Source organism: Triturus cristatus, chromosome 1_2 (assembly GCF_964204655.1).
Source record: "Triturus cristatus chromosome 1_2, aTriCri1.1, whole genome shotgun sequence".
In the NCBI taxonomy this organism is placed as follows: Eukaryota; Metazoa; Chordata; class Amphibia; order Caudata; family Salamandridae; genus Triturus; species Triturus cristatus.
This window is the reverse complement of record NC_140580.1, coordinates 129,383,712-129,401,013: the sequence shown is the minus strand read 5'-3', so window position 1 is coordinate 129,401,013 and position 17,302 is coordinate 129,383,712. Positions and strand designations below refer to the sequence as shown.

The 17,302-nt window shown below is 48.8% G+C and overlaps 1 pseudogene across 1 annotated transcript in view; it reads right to left on the bottom strand.

Annotated features, from left to right (window-relative positions):
• The window catches only part of LOC146866946 (lysine-specific demethylase 5B-like), a 455,463-nt pseudogene that overhangs the window by 310,984 nt on the left and 127,177 nt on the right, over positions 1 to 17,302 (bottom strand). Inside the window, exon 5 of the transcript XR_014966744.1 lies at positions 12,769 to 13,124. The product of XR_014966744.1 is annotated as a lysine-specific demethylase 5B-like (transcript). The remainder of the gene's footprint in view (positions 1 to 12,768; positions 13,125 to 17,302) is intronic.

The following is a 17,302-nucleotide window of genomic DNA, read 5'->3' as shown; positions in this document are numbered from 1 at the left end:
ACACCTCATGAAGATCGGTGTGGGGAAACTTGGACCCACATCGAGGGCACTTCTTGAAGGGAGTTCTTTCCATCAGCCGAGACCGGAGCCGGAATAGGCCCGAAGGCCGCCGTCGACGACCGGAATCGAAGAAGTGCCGAAGAGAAGGTGATTAAGAGGATTTATTATCTGAAGAATCTCGATGAGCGAGGATTTTTGCGTCGATCGTTGAACTGGAAAAGTTCGGAACCAGAGCGCGAAGTATTACATCCGAGCCCGATGGCGGAAAAAAACAATCTGAGGCTGGAGCCGAAGCCCATGCGCAATACGAACCAAAGAAGGAGTCACCAACCTCGTGACTTCCAAAGACTTTCCAAGAGGAAAAACAAACTGCAAACATCCGGGCCCAACACCAGATGGCGATCTATGCACAGTGTATAATCTGCAGCTCATATGCCTCGAACAGTATGTTGTGGGGAGTGTGGTGGAGAAATTAAGAGATTTGGATCAGCTGGAGAAGTGTTAGTACTGACCTCCTTTCGTTTTAAGGGTATTTCAGGTTCTTCTGAAGTGTCCAGTTGCCTCTTTTTTGGAGGCTTGGCAACTACTTTGCCAGTCTGTGGATCAATAAAAAGAGTTTTTGTTTTGGATCTGAAAACTCTGGTACAGACTGTGGGTAAAATGTATTTTTTCGGTGCCGAAGATTTTGGGTCTAAATGTTCTTTGGACCGAGTGTCTGAGGTCTTCTGTGGGGCTTGGACTCCTTATGTTTTGTTATAGGAGTTTGTGGCTCCGAGAGTTTTCAGTGCCGACAACTTTTTTGGGTCCGAAGTTGTTTTCGGCTCCGAAGATTTTTTCAGTTCCGACTGTTTGTCCTTGGTCTGTTTCGATGCCGAGGACTTCGGCATCGAGTCTGTCTTCGGTGCCGATGAAGACGGGCGTGGCACATCTTTGGTCTTGTGCTTCGGTGCCGAAGGTGACTTTTCGGCACTGGAAGGGGGCTGGCTCGAGCCCGAGCTGGAAGGCTTATCTTTAGGTTTCATAGCCGGGCCCGAGGGCGGGACTTCTGAGCCATGTTGCCGGTGTCTACCAGAGGGCGAGGGTGTTACTGGAGCCTTAGGTTTGGGTTTTGGGAGAGGGGTTTCGGTACTTATGGACCGCTAAGCCGGGGTGATGGTCTCCTCTTCGACGTCGGCCTTGGAGACGTATTTTTCATTACCTTGTTGCTCCAGCTGGACATTGGGATCTGCTCCGAAGATGTCTGGAATCGAGCTTCTTCCACAAGACATTTCGTGACATCGAGCCCGACGATCACGGATGGTTTTCTTCGACCTGAACGATGCACAGGCCTCGCAGTTTGTCTTCGTGCTCCGGGGAGAGGCAGAGATTACAAACCTCATGCAAGTCCGTGTGTGGGAACTTAGCACCACACCCGGGGCATTTTTTTAAAGGAGTCCTTTCCATTGACAGCAGGCGTGGTTGGCGCGGATAGGCCCAACGGCCCGTGTTCAAGATCGAGGTGTTTGTTTTTAAAGATGCGCGTCCAAAGGGAAACGTGATCGAGACAATACTGTCGAGTGGAGAGGGATTGCGCGTCAAATGGGGGTTCGAAACTGACCCAGAGCGCAGCAAGTTACATCCCAATCCTTTGGCAGAAAAAAACAATCTGGAGACGGAGTCGATGCCCATGCGCACTATTGTCCTAAGGAGGAGTCACGTACCTCGTGACTACAATGACTTCTTCCAAGACAAACACAAACTGCAAACATCCGAGCCCAACACCAGATGGCGATCTATGGGCAAGTATACTATCTACAGCTCATATGCCTCAAACACCATGATAAACCGCCTAAAAAACCCAAAATAATTCCTTTAACTGAGGAGGTGGTTTACCATCCAAGGCTGCTGACTTTGGAGCAGGAGAACAGGGTTCGAGCCTTGATGTAGGCAGTAATTATTATCTCCTGCTCAGTTCTCTTTATTAAAAATAAATAAACAGCATCTCGGAGAAATGCAAGCAGCCATCAGTAGCGCTGAAGTTCCTTCTCGGAGAAATACGAGTGGAAAGTGTCTTACGAAGCAGCAGCCATTACTGTCCTGTAAGTGCCGTGTACAATAATAAAGTAAGTAGTTCTCTGGATTGCTAATGAAAGCTCCAGAGTTAGGGCACTAGTAAAAGAGCCAGTCCTCATGGGAGGTAACAACAGGAGACAGGGTGTTACTCTGGAGGGACTAACAAGCATAATAACAAAAGGGAAGCCAGCGTTTGCCAAAGACAATGCCACCAGCAAATGAAAAATATGGGCGGGGCTTCCACTCCACTTCTAAAACATACCCTACTACAGCATGCCTCGCAGAGCGAGCAGCGCATGCGCTGCAACGCTAGGCTCGACCTAAAAAGGGTACAAGGCACACCAGAATGCTACGAGTAACATCCACTCCAGGGATGAAGCAGAAAAAAGGCAGCAAGGTCGATGGCACAGGACCAAGGCAACCCTGGGGGCAGTGGCGGAATATGAACCAATGCAATAGAGTTATAGCCTAACACAGAACTTGAAAGAACATTGGCAGAAAACCTTGCCAATGCCTAGTAAACACAGATCAAGAAGTGCCAATGCACTAATAAAGGTCTTAGGCCAGAACTAAAAATCTATCCAGGCCAAGGATCTTGTCACTCGTTCCATTACCTCTTATATGGGAAGAAGGATGCCACTAAATGGAAGAAATGCCCCATGGATATAGGAGCTACCCCTAGTGTACACTGGAACTCACATGCACTTCTTGTTCAGAGACAGATAAACTGAAGTCCCTATAAGGGATACTAAGCATCAGAAGTAGATCCCAAAATGCCTATAAGGCATACCGAGGATGGCCCCCGTAGAACAGGGAACGAGCGCATCTGCACAACGCAAGCAAAATACCCTCTGTAGAACAAGTACTCAGGTAGAAAAACTACCTTCAGAAAGAACCTTTAAGAACAGGCGCACAAAAGGTCACAAAATAACATCCACTTGAGATAACTGGACACTTCAACTGTCACCGACAGTATAAGAAGAATAAAAGTGCCTGCAGCAAGGAGGAACACCTCACCGGGTGTCACCCTGGAAAAGGAGGGCGGAGAGGTTTGAAAAGCAAAGTCAATGAGCTCCGTCCTGTGATTGCTCATATGTGAAAGAAAAAGGGATCTTTCCCCAAACAAACGCACCATAAGAGTACTAGGATAACAGACAGCAGAGTTAAGAATCTGCTCCATCCGGACTATCTCAAAATAACTGCATAGCAGAGTCGGCATGTGCACCAAATACACATGCACATCAACAGGTAAATAAATTAGGTGGCTTGAACCGCCTCCGAAAACTCAGGTTTGTGCAACAAGGTATTCCGACGTAGATCTCCTGAAGAGTTCATAGCTCAACCTCCAGAATCAGTGGTATCCATACCACAGCAAATGATCAGTTTAGCTGCTTGTTACCCATCCCGTACTAACTGAAGAAGATTGTTCTGGGTCTCTTCTAGAAGGAAGGGCAGCAGGCGTTCCAATGAGTCCCACAATATATGGGAGAAGAGTCCGTGGACACAAGTAGTATTGAGGGACCGCAGTGCAGAACTGGTGAAGGAGAAAATATGCCTGCCACAAGTGTCTAGACTTCTGGCCACTTTCTAGTGGGACAGCAGGGGGTAAACAAATATCAACATTTTGGGCAGCCAAAGCAGGCTGTACCCCAAAACTATGAGGAGGTGGATGTCCGAGGAGACATGTTGGGTCACCAGGGGCCGGACAGTGTCTGTGGGAAATAAAGCAATCCACAAGGGTCCCTGTTTCAGCCCAAGCCCTCAACAGAATATCAAAAAGAGCCTCACTATGAGGAAGCATCAGCTCTACTCCCGATTGGCCTTGATGCAGGACGCCAAGTAATGGATCTGTCGTCAATTCCACAGAAGGAAGCGCCACATCCAAAATGACAGAACTCGTCTCAGCATATCCCCCAGAGAGGAGAAGACTCCAAGCCGTTAGCTTCACCCAACCCAACCCAACCCAAACCACCAGCTAGACTCCATAAGAGGTTGAACCGTGTCAGAGATGGGATGGTGAAACTCTAAACCCTCTCCATAACTGTGTTCCTCAGAAGGAAAAACAGGAGGGAGGACTACAGAGAGCCGAGGAAAAGAGTGACACAGGTGGCTCCACCGGCGCCGCATCAGACACAGTCTGGCACCGAAGAGCAAATGCGTCTGAGTCGGAGAGGGGTAGTGGTGGAGCAGTAAGGGCGCTGTCATCAGTAGATCAGAACCTGACACCGTCGTCTGAGCCAGGCCACGAAGGTGGTAACCCCGAAGGGTTGTGCACAGGCGTCTAAGCCGATTTGGAATCTGAACTGAAACAGACGACGAACGCGCCGGTGTGTACAAAGGCACAGCCTTGTGCATCACCTTAGGGTCCAAGGACGCTCCAAGGGAAGGTGAAGACCCAAAAGGCTTTATGTGGCGAAGTCAGGAACCTCTGCAACTTCAAACGCCTGCGTCGAGATTTACCTTGGGACGCCGATGGATAAGGACGCCCACAGGAGCGGCTTCTGGATCGGACCCGCAGGCGGTTTGTGGAGCGCGAGGGGGACAGAGGTCGAGGGGAAATCTTGGAAGACTGACATTCACACCGCTAGGAGCTTCCCTCGATGTTCCCTTAGTGCCTTTGGTTGAAGTTGACGACAAGAGTCGCACTCCTCTGAGTCAGAGTACTCCCCCAGGAACCATATACAAAGTGAGGATCCGTGGCAGATATCTGTGCTACAAGGCCTGAACCCCGAGGACATGAAAAGTTGTTTAAAGGCACACTGTTTAGTTTGAAGAAACAGTCTAGGTAGGCCAAAAAAAGACCTGAGGAACCACTGATCGGATCCGCGTTTTAAGCGCGGAAATGAAAAAACTGACGTCAGGGAAGGGCTTATATCGAGTCCATGGACGTCATATCCAGGGAACGCTGTCGCTAAACACCCGCTACTGACGCACAGCGGTACTACTGTAAAAATTACCAGAACCAGTCTGGCGCCTGGGGAGAATTAGAAGAGAAGGAATCTGCGGCTAGATTTCTTGATCAGATATGAGATCCGCAAACCATTTAGCTTGAGTTAGAAGGTTTGACAATTTTACCTTAAGCACCCTTTTGTAGGAAGCTGGCTCTCTATATACTAAACCAAAGTTAGGTATAGTGTGCACAGCGTCCAGTGGAACCCAAAAGGTAGGCAGAAGTAGATAGCACCTCACTCTATTTGTGGTAGTGTGGTCGAGCAGTAAGGCTTTATCAGAGGCATATTCTTACACAGTGTAGTATACCTGGATACTACACTGGGACATTTCCTGTAAACAGGTAAGTAAAATCCTTTTGGTTAGTTAGTACAATTTAAAAGAGTTTCTTTAGGTTTTCCAACTCCACACTTAGAAACTTTCATGGAAAAACAGTCAATGTTATCCTATGGAGGAAAATAGTGTTATCGGTTTAAAGGTCAGTACTTTGTTGTGGTGGTTGGTGCTCTGGGTTGAACCTCAGGGATCCCCCAGGGTCAAGGATGCACTCTTGTTACACCCTCAGCGGCACTAGAGTGGCCGGGTGCAGACTGCTGAGGCCCACTGTTATCCAATGGGGGATAGAGGGCCTCCGATTGGTGGCTGCTGACGAGCAGGCCACTAGGTTGTGGGAGTAAAGCTCCTTGACTTAAGCTCAGGGTAAATGGAGGTTTAGGCCAGCACAAAAGATGCACCCTCAGGGGCACAGGGGCAGCCGGGTGCAGAGTGCTGTTTTGGCGTCGGGTGCCCTCTAGCTTTCAATGGAGGGTCTCCAGTTTGCAAAAGCACTGCAGGCTCGGGGACGAGTTCTTCTGGGTGCGACCACCACTTGGAGAGGTAAGTTGGGATCTTGGGGGTTGGTTAGGTACCGTCGGTTGGGCCACCCAAGGCCATGGGGCATCGGGTGCAGGGGTGCCTTTTAGGGTCGGATCTTCTTACCAGCTGCTGGTCGCGGTTGGGGGGACCTTCCGGTTTGAGGCTGCAGGCGTCAGGATCGCCAGGGAGACCTCCTCTTGGTGTTGGGCCACTCTAACTCGGGCCGTGGGCGTAGGGTGCAGAGTGGTGCACACTCGCAGATGCTTGCGGAGCTGGAGACTGGTGTTTGAACAAATCCGGTGTTCACGGGAGACAGAATCTTTGGAATTGAAGGCAGGCAGGTCCTCCGGGTTTCTAGAGATTGCTGGCTGCAGGACACACCGGTATTTCGCTGGAGCAGGTTTGAGGTGTGGACAGGCCGGTAGGGCTGGGGCCAAGTCAGTGGGCGGCCTCCTCTTGTTAGCTTCGCAACGGCTGTTCGGTCCTGCTCTTTTTCTTTTTGCAGGTTCTTGTCTGAGGAAGCAAGTTTCAGGGGTGCCCCTAAACACTAGATTTAGGGGTGTTACAGGTAGGTAAAGGGCAGGGACCAATGGGTCCCTTCCCTGGGGTGGGTACACCCCCAATTGTGCCAACCTCCAGTGGGAGGGGGGCATAAGCATTTCCCTGGTTGGCTGGGTCCCCCCATCTGCAAGATGGCGGGGACTGAGAGTTGTGCTTCACCTCGCCTCCCCCACCTGTTGGGTGGAGTTGGTAGAGGTGGGCACACCTTCTGGGCTGGCTGGTTTTTACCACCTGTCTTCCTGCAGAAAAGGAGGGGAGACAGGAAGGGGGCCTGCTCCTGCTAGCAGGAGAGGCTGGGGTCGCATTACAAAGGCTGCCAGGCCTTTGAAGCTCCCCTGCCACAGATGGCTCTTCCTGGACTGGGGAAGGTGTGAACACCTCCGTCCAGGAGAGGCTTTGTTTCTGGACTCAGTGAGCGAAGGCTCCCACCCTAGGGGTCAAGAAACATGTCTCGTGGTGGCAGGCTGGTGTGTACTAGTCAGGGAACCCACCAGAGACAGGTTGTTTTTCAGGGGGCATCTCTAAGATGTCCTCTGTGTGCATTTTTCATTAAATCCCACACTGGCATCAGTGTGGGTTTAATGTGCTGAGAAGTTTGATACCAAACTTCTCAGTTTTCAGTGTAGCCATTGTGGTGCTGCGGAGTTCGTAATGACAAGCTTCCAGCACCATATACTCTTAATGGCAGCACTGCACTTACAATGTCTAAGAATGGACCTAGACACTGTAGGGGTACAGGGCTCATGCACCTGTACCCTCACCACTGGTACAGGGCACCAAGCTAGAGGGGGGACTTATCTATGCCAGGGCAGTGGGTTGTAGGCATGGCACACATGGCTGTGTGCCATGTCGACTCTGCGCTTTGTTCTGCACTAAAACACGCAGCCTGCAAAAGCAGTGTGTATGTGGAAAGGTACCGGGCCTCTAAGGGTGGCACATAAAGTGCTGCATCCCTTAGAGGCCTTCCCTGGTCACAGTGCTCTGGGTACCTGTGCTACCATTTACCAGGGGCTGACCTGTGGCCAGAGATGCCAGTTGGGTTAGGTTTGGGGAAAGAACACAGGCCCTGGGAACCTGATTGGCAGGGACCCAGTGCATATCAAGTCAAAGTGCATCAGTAGTTGTGAGAAAGTGCCATCTTTCTTGCATGGTATGCCCCCGCTTTTTGCTGAATTGCTGTATGTACTTTGACTGAGTGTGCCCTGGGCTCCTGCCAATCAGGTGCCCAGGGCCTATGTTCCTTCCTTAAAAACTATGCTGAAACCTAAAACCCAATTTGGCAAACCCTGGCCACTTATCACACCCTGGTAAATGGTACCCTAGGTACCCAGGGCCTTGTGACCAGGGAAGGCCCCTAAGGGCTGCAGCACTTATTGTGCCACCCTTAGAGGCCCTGTACCCTAACACAACCACACTGCCCTCGCAGGCTGAGTGTCTGGGTACAAGGCAAAACAAAGAGTCGACATGGCACACATCCCTGTGTGTGCCATGCCCACAACCTACACTGCCCTGGCATACATCAGCCACCACTCTAGATGGGTGCCCTATGCCAGTGGTGTGGGCACAGGAGCATGAGTCCTGTGCCCCTACAGTACCCAGGTCCATTCCTGGGCACTGTAAGTGCAGTGCTGCCATTTAAAAGTATATGGTGCTGAGAGCTCCACAGCACCATAATGGTAACACTGAAGACTGAAGTTTGGTATCAAACTTCTCAGCACATTAAACCTGCACTGATGCCAGTGTGGGATTTAATGTACAAAGCACTACATAGAGATGCTCTCTGAGACCTAACCTACAATCCGGTCTGGGAGGCTGCCTAGGCTGCCACACAGCAGACATGTTGCTGGCCCCTTGGTGGAGAGCCCCCCGCTCTCCTGGGCCTGCAACAATGCACATCCTGGGCAAGGTGCTAGGTCTCCTCCCCCAGGATGGGCAGGGGGAAGCTTCAAAGGCATGCTGCCTCTGTGAGCTTCTCCAGGCCACTTGCTGTACCCAGCAAACTGGCCCCCATCGGTTCTGACCCCCACTCTGGTGGGAAGACTGGCCGGAAACCCCAAGTAAGGACAGGGGATGTGCCAACCTGCCAACCCCACCCTTCAGGTGGGGGAGGCGAGGTGAAGCAGATCTCCGGGCGCTCGCCATCTTGAAGATTGGAGGCCCTGCCCAATCAGGACTAGGCTACTGCCCCCCTCCCACAGGAGAGTGGCAAGATAGGGGGTGTACCCACCACAGGGCAGGGACCCACTGGTCCCTGACCTTTAACTACCTGTAATGCCCCTAAATCTAGGATTTAGAGGCAACCTGAACCTTCCTTCTCCAGATTCCGAAAAAGCAAAGAAGAGCAAGAAGAAAGAAGACCTGCCGTGCAGCTGCTAAGAAGAGGAAGACACCAACTGCTTTGGCCCCAGCCCTACCGGCCTGTCGACCCTCGAACCTGCTAAATCCCGGCACCTCTTGTGGCCAGCAACCTCACAAACCCCGGAGGACCTGGCTAACTTGTAACTGTGAGCAACTGGGACTCCCATGAGCAGTGGCTCTGCTCAAAGCAAGTTTCTAACCCCTGGCATCAGCTCGGAACCACGTCCCCGCAGCGACTGTGACCCTGAATCTGGCACCCAAGCACTCACCTCGATGCTCCTGACGACGACTGCAGTCTCAGAACCAGGGACCCCCCCAACCGCGATCAACAGAGGGTAAGATTTCCCGACACCAAAAGGCACCCCTGCACCCTGCGGCCCCTTGTGCCCGACTCCTGGGTACTTACCTATCCTCCAACTACTCAACTTACCTCTCGAAGTGGTGGTGGCACCTGAAGAATCTTCGTCCCCGAGCTTGCAGGCTTTATTCGTCCTGGAGCTTTCCCATTGAAATCCATTGAGCACCCGAAGGCTCAAAAGCACCCTGCACCCAGCCGCCCGAGTGGCCCTGGCCGTGTAACTTCTACACTTACCTACTTCCCCATTTGCCCTGAGCAAGTGAACAGGAGCCCAGCTCCCACAGCCACCAACCAAGGCTCCCCTGCCTCAATAGGATAACATTGGGCCTATCTCACTCTGCACCCGGCCGCCCCAGTGCCGCTGAGGGTGTAACAACTGTACCAACCTGACCCTGGGAGACCCCTGAGTCTGTGCCCAGAACCTTAACTCTGCCAGTCGAGTACTTACCCAAAAGCCGATAACCCAAATTTCTTCCACAGGGTAACATTGACTGGTTTCTTCTGAAATTTCTTCTGTGTGGAGTTTCTAAAACTTAAAATATTCCCCGAAAATCACCCGAGTAACGAAAACAGAAATACTCACCTGCTATTAGGAGAGATCCCAGTGCTGGATCTTGGTGTCGAGCACTGACCCTGAAAAGTACTCACAACCGTACTTACCACTAACCCAATTTTCTTCCATAGGAAATCACTGACTGTTTTTCTGTGAAATTTCTTCTAAGTGTCGATTTTTGCAAACTACATATGCTCTTGAAAAATCGTACCCACTGTCAAAACGTAATTAATTACTTACCTATTTTAGATAGAGGTCCCAGTACTGAGCCTAGGAGCCCAGCCCTGTATTCCAAAAGTAGCAAGAACATACTTTACCTGTAACTTGAATTTTCTCCCATAGGGAATCATTGACTGTTTTTCTATGAAATTTCTTCTAAGTTTCAACTTTTAAAATAGCAAAATATTGCCTAAAAATCACAACAGTAACTAAAACGAATTTACTCACTTGTTTCCAAGACCTGTCCGAGGACTGAATCTAGGATCCAGTCCTAGACGTTAGAAAAGTAATCCTGAAATTAATCTATTGCAAATAACTTAAAATTCACATTGAGCTCAATGTATTATTGTGTTTGAAACTGTGTTGCCTTTTGCAACAAACTAACTATTGCATTCAAAAGTCAATTGCCTCTTGCAAAGTATTTAACTAAAGCATCTCATTCTGAGAAAGTATATTTTGATACCTATTGTTGGTTCTAAAATAAAACCGTATATTTTTATATACAAACCATTGGCCTAGAGTTCAGTTCTTGAGTGTGTAAGACCAGTTACTGACTGAGTGTGTACAACAAATGCTTTACACTGTCCTCTGATACTGCCTTACTGCTCGACCAAGCTACCACTTTAGAGAGTAAGGTTATATCGAACTTTAGCCTCTGCCAAACCTCTGGGGGCTGTGGACTCTGTACACACTGTACCTATTTGGGAACAGTATATACAGAGCCACTTTCCTACAGTTATACATTAAGAATGTTCCATACATGTATACATTAAGAATGTTTCATCAATTATTTGTGAATTTAATGTATTTATTGATGTGACAATGTAGTTCTATCTTCCATTTTCTTCCTTTTGGGTCATATGCATGTTTTCCATTTATTTACATTAATTCTGTCTATGGTTTCCCTAAGGAAAGGGGATATGTCGTGAGTTAACGATTGCATTCCTTTTCCTTAGCTACACCTTCCCTACTGCTCAGCCAGGATGAGTGCTGAATGCTTGGTGAGGTCATAAAATGCATGGGGGCCTGGTGATGTGCTGAGTGCCAGTTGGAGTGTGCAGGCTGAGCAGCAAGGAGGCTGCTCCTGGTGGGGCTGTTATCGACTTACCTGGAACATACCTTGTAACTAAGCTTAAATAAACCATCTATAGAATATACACCTCAGCTAACGGACTTCTGATTATGATTACCACACACACCTTTTGGGACTCCCTGAACTCTGTGCACACTATACCTCCTACTGGTATAGTATATTGAGAGTCAGCTTCCTACAAGATGGAAGGCTGGTGCAGACCAGTCAGACACACACTAGTGGTTTGGCAGTCTTTAAGAAAGCACCTCTGAGGTGCCCTCTGAGTGCATTTATCAATGAATCCAACACTGGCATCAGTGTGGGCTCATTAATCTGTAATGTTTGTTACCAAACATCTTGGAATTCGGTGAAGTCATCATGGAGCTGTGGCATTCGTAGTGACAAGCTTCTAGCCCATGTACTCAGGATGGCTTCACTGTGCAATTAGGTCAAAGAATGGACCTAAGACACTGTAGGGGGGAGTATCTGCTCATGCCGTTGCCCTCACATGAATTATAGTGCACCCTCCCTTAGGGCTGTAAGGCATGCTGTAGGGGTGACTTACGTATGCCTCTTGCAGTGAAGGTAGGCCTGGCACACAGATGTGTGCCGGGTCGACTCTTAACTTTATCTGCACCAAAACACGCAGGCTGCAGTGGCAGTATGCTTGTGTTTTGTGAGGGGTCTCTTAGGATGGCACAATACATGCTGCAGCCCTTAGAGACCCTCATTGGTCACTATGCCCTTGGTACCACAGGTACCTTTTACAAGGGACTTATGTGGGCCAGAGGTGCAACAATCGTGGAAACAATGGTACAGTTTTGGGAAAGAACACAGCACTGGGAACCTGCTTAGCAGGAACCCAGTGCACATTCAGTCAAATATGCATCAGTCAGGGAAAAGCGGGGGGTAACCGTGCCAAAAGGGCCACTTTCCTACACTGGCTCTTCACCATCTTTTTCAAACTTGCTTCAGGAGGTTTTTGAGGATGCCTCCTTTCTCCTCCCATTGTGTCCTATGATAGAGGGCAAGAATTGCAACTGAGTTGGCTACTAGCCAGTGGGGAGCCACTCCTACTGCCACCCGAAGCCGGAAAAACTACCCAACATCGAGTCAGTGCTCATGTTACTCGAAGAGGAGGAGTCACACCACACCTTGTGACTTGAGAGAAAGTAACTTGCAAACATACGAGCCACACAATAGATGGCAAAGGTACGGTAAGCATGTGCATCCACAGCGATACATGCAGGGAGTGTGTGTGTGTAAGTTTGTTTTCAGGTGTCCCCACACATAAGCAGGACTATTCTACTTTAATGTTTATCAGTGAGAATGAATCCTACAATGCCGATGTTTTAGTTAGAGAAACTTAGAGGTCATTTTGTCTCCAATTTAAAAGAAATTTCCTGGCTTTTGCAAAATTCCAATTACATCTTGAAACATAATGACATCTTTTCAGTGGTAAAGATGATCAAACTACGCACATAACCAGCTCAAAACCAAGCCCCCACCACATGAACATGTTGTTCCAGTGTACAAAAAGAGGGTACAAACTGTTTTCTGTGGAGAGGTGCATTTAAGAAAACTTGTAGGGGCTAATGCAGATTAGAGGCCCATACCCAGTGCTTAGGCTTATCAGAAATTCATTTTGAGCACGAGAGACCATGGCGATGCAGACAAGGTCAGCATATGGGGTGATACAATATTTCTCCCACTATTAGCACAGTCACATTCAACATTTGAGAGCATTGGGTACTATATATATTGACACTGACAGCAGTCAGAATTGTTTACCTGGCCTTGATGAGGCTTCGGGCCTTATCATCCCAGTGTTCAGATACTGTCAGCAGTTCTTGCAACCTCGCCATTGCTTTCTCCACTGTAACATGAGGAGCCAAACCAACTCCTAAGTCTATGAGTCGTCTCATATCATCCAAGGTCAGGGTGTTCGAATTGCTGCATGCCCGATTTACATTTTGTAACCATCGAACCTGCTCGAGCCTCTCGCGCAACTCCCCTATCTGCGGAAGTTCTATATCAAACTCAAAGCTGACATCCAGTAGTTCTTGTAGCTCAGAGACATTGGGCTTCTCCTCAGAGAGGAGTCTTTGGCTCTGTTGTAGGAAATCTTCAATTCTGGTCAGATGTTCCTAAAATCAAGAAATGAATTTAGTAAGTGCAGATACGGTGTACATTCATAGGATCAAGAAAAAAAATACTACAAAGGAAATAATGGACTGATTATGAATCTTATATTTTTTTATCTTTTAAAACAAAAGGTTTCTTTTCTGCAAAAATTAAGTTTCAGTGTAGAAATTAATCAGTCAAAGGCTTTACAGTTTTCCTTGATACTAGGACCTTGAACAATTAACTTTTTTTGAGAACCCTGGGAGTCACCAGCACCACAAGGCCAATGGCACTGGATATCATACAAACTTGCATTATGGGAGATGTGATTACTTCAAGTCTATAAAATATAGACGATTTTCATATCCCAGGAGAATCACATTCAATCAACAAAAGAGTGATATGCTGCAGATCTGTAGGGTGCAGTAGATTATGTCTGCAGCAATGTTTATATGCAACAGCAAAATAAGCCATAGTATAAATGTCACTTGCAATTTTAAGTTTCAAAATAGAACATTTTTATTGACCTGTGAATAGGCATGCCAGAGTGCGATCCTGGAACATAAACCAGCATTTTGAAATAAAAAATGTTGAGCTCTGAACCTTGCTCCTGAAAGCAAAAGTGGAAAAACAAATCTGAAGTTGGCATTTATGCATTGGGGGAAATTGTGGGCTTACCTTCGACATGTTAGGGGGCTGGCTCTGCACACCACTGGTTGACAGTCAAAAGAAAAGAAAATGAGAATAGCGAACAACTCCAAACACAGCCACTGGATGGTGGAATAATGTGCACCTGATGGACTGAAGACACCTGTAAGTAATGTTTGCTTTAACTAACGCTCATGAGGCATGTCTGTTTGATTAGTGTGTCTGCAAGAATTTCCCTCTCCAGGCAAGTGATGTGCTGTATGCACAATATTTATGAGCTATGACGTCCATTTATGTAGAGCCATTCTGCACTTGCAGAAAAGGATCAATTGTGACTGATCATAGAGGACAGGTCTTCTTACCTTTCCTCTTGGAAGGTTGGGCCATACTTTCAGGGTCCAACACTTTTTTCACCCTGCTTTCGGCTCTGTGCTCTCTAGTCTTGACACACAATCTCAGTGATGTCCAGCACTGCTGCATGGGTTTTAAGTTCTACCTCAGCCCATGCTGAGGTTTCCAGGTCATTACCAAGCAGACATGCAGCTAGAAGCTTTGGAGAGACCACTACCTGTTTCGGGCCAGTAACCAGCCTCCAGTCTAATGTCACCATAGCCATGGCATGGTTAGCAATAACACTGTCAGCATTGGTGACTAGCTAAGTTTCCCATTCAGGTATTGCTCTGGGGAAACCAGTATATCTCTCACCATAGTGACACTGGCACCTGTATCCCCCAGTGCTTCTATTCTATTCCCATTGATCCAAGGTCATTGCAAATCATTCTTTAAGTTGGGTGGCCATACAGCTAAAGTGTCACACTCAACTTCCCCCTCTGTGACTAGAACTGCTTCAGTGTGCAAACAGATTTGATCGAGGCACGCTGCTGATCCCATCTGGAGAATGGCTACACCAGCAGTAGCTGTAGGTGGAGTAGGGTGTGTCTTGTTAGGACAAGTAGCATCTCCAGTTAAGTGTCCTAACTTCTTACAGTTGTTACACCAGGTCTTTAAGGGATCAAAGGTCTTTCCCCTGTACCTATTGTTGGACTTGGAAGAGATTTAGGTCCCACTCCCCTGTACAGATTTTTGGGGCCCTTTTGAAGACTCAGGATTTGTATCTGGGGGATTCTCACCACCTTTCCCCTGGGGAGGTTTTGTAACCCCTTTCTTTTGGTCACCCCCAGGGGCTGTTTTTGGCACCCTTGTCTTGACCTAGTGGTCTGCCTTCTTTCGCAATTCTTGGGGAGAAATTAGACCTAGGTCTACCAAAAGCTTATGTAACTTTTGCTTAGTACAATTACTTAAAATTTGTTCTTTCATAAACAAATTGTAAAGTCCATTGAAATCATGCACATTATGTCCAGTTAACTAACCACCTAGTCTTTTAACTGAGTAGTCAACAAAGTCAATCCAGGATTGGTTGTGGAGTTTGTGGGTCCCTCTGAATCTAGTTCTGTATTCCTCAGTTGTGAGTCCAAAGCCCTCAATCAGCGTTCTCTTCATGAGGTCATAAGACCCAGCAACTGCCCCTGTAAGGGTCAGGACACTGTCACTGCTGTTACTAGAAAACAGTTCTCAAAGGAGTGCCCCCCCCCCCCCCCCCAGTGTGACTTCTTCGCTTTTCTCATTTCACAGGTCCTCTAAAAAGCTGTGAACCATTTTGTGATATCATCACTCTCTTCATATTTAGGGACAATCTCTTTGGAGATTTTACTATCATAAGATTGCTCTTCATCCTTATTTAGTAAATTGCTGCCATCATTGATGCGGCTCTCTCTTTCTCTAGAGCCAGGAGTCTGGTCTCTAGATCCACTCTTTTAGTCAACCCTGCTAAAAGGTTGTCCTCATTGAGGCTGTCCTCAAAGTCCTCAGCAGCACCTGATCCACCTCTGTGGGCTCTAGGTGCTGAGGGGTTTATTTTTGGAGTCAGGGCCACTGGGGCCCTTCTCTCCCTATGAACTGGGGGAGGTTGGTAGTTATCCTCATATCCTCCCTCTACTTCTTCATTGTGTGAGAAAGTGCCATCTTTCTTGCATGGTATGCCCCCACTGTTTGCTGAATTGCTGATGTACTTTGACTGAGTGTGCCCTGGGCTCCTGCTAATCAGGTACCCAGGGCCTGTGTTCCTTCCCTAAAACTGCATGAAGCCTAAACCCAATAGGGTCTCTGGCCACATGTCAGCCCCTGGTAAATGCTACCCAGGGCCTTGTGACCAGAGAAGGCCCCTAAGGGCTGCAGCACTTATTGTGCCACCCTTAGAGGCCCTGTACCCTGACACACACACACACTGCCTTTGCAGGCTGAGTATCGTGGTGCAGAACAAAACAGAGAGTCGACATGGCACATATCCCTGTGTGCCATGCTCACAACACACACTGCCCTGGCATACCTCAGTCACCCCTCTAGCTGGGTGCCCTATGCCAGTGGTGTGGGAACAGGTGTACACGCCCAGCACCCCTACAGTACCCAGGTCCATTCCTGGGCACTGTAAGTGCAGTGCTGCCATTTAAGAGTATATGGTGCTGGGAGGTCGTCAACACGAACTCCACAGCACCATGATGTCTACACTGAAGACTGAGAAGTTTGGTATCAAACTTCTCAGCACATTAAACCCCCACTGATGCCAGTGTGGGATTTAATGTAAGATGCACAACAGTTAGGTTCAGGGGGCAGAGTTGCCCCTGAACCTAACCTACAATCCACGTCCTTTCTGAGAGGCTGCCTAGGCTGCCACTCAGCAGACATGTTGCTGGACCCCAGGATAGAGAGCCATCCGCTCTCCTGGGCCTACAACAATGCACCTCATGGGCGAGGTCTCCTCCCCCAGGATGGGCAGGGGAAGCTTCAAAGGCATGCCGCCTTTGTGAGCTTCTCCAGGCCACTTGCTGTACTCCGCAACTGGCCCCCACCGATTCCGACCCCCACCGTGGCGGGAAGACTGGCGGGAAACCCCAAGGGAGGAAAGGGGGTGTGCCAGCCTCTGTCAACCCCACACCTCAGGTGGGGGAGGCGAGGTGAAGCATATCTCCGGGCTCTCACCATCTTGAAGATGGGGAGCCCTGCCCAATCAGGACTAGGCTACTGCACCCCTTCCACAGGAGAGTGGCAGGATAGGGGGTGTACCCAACCCAGGGAAGGGACTGTGAGAAAGTGCCATCTTTCTTGCATGGTATGCCCCCACGTTTTGCTGAATTGCTGAATGTACTTTGACTGAGTGTGCCCTGGACTCCTGCCAATCAGGTGCCCAGGGCCTATGTTCCTTCCCAAAAAACCTCAAACCCAAATTGGCAAACCCTCGCCACATGTCAGCCCCTGGTAAAGGGTACCCTAGGTACCCAGGATCTTGTGACCAGGGAAGGCCTCTCAGGGCTGCAGCACTCATTGTGCCACCCTTAGACGCCCTGTACCCTAACACACACACACACACACACACCCACACACACACTGCCCTTGCAGGCTGAGTGTCTGGATACAAGACGAGACAAAAAGTCGACATGGCACACATTCCTGTGTGCCATGCCCACCACCTACACTGCTCTGGCATACATCCGCCACC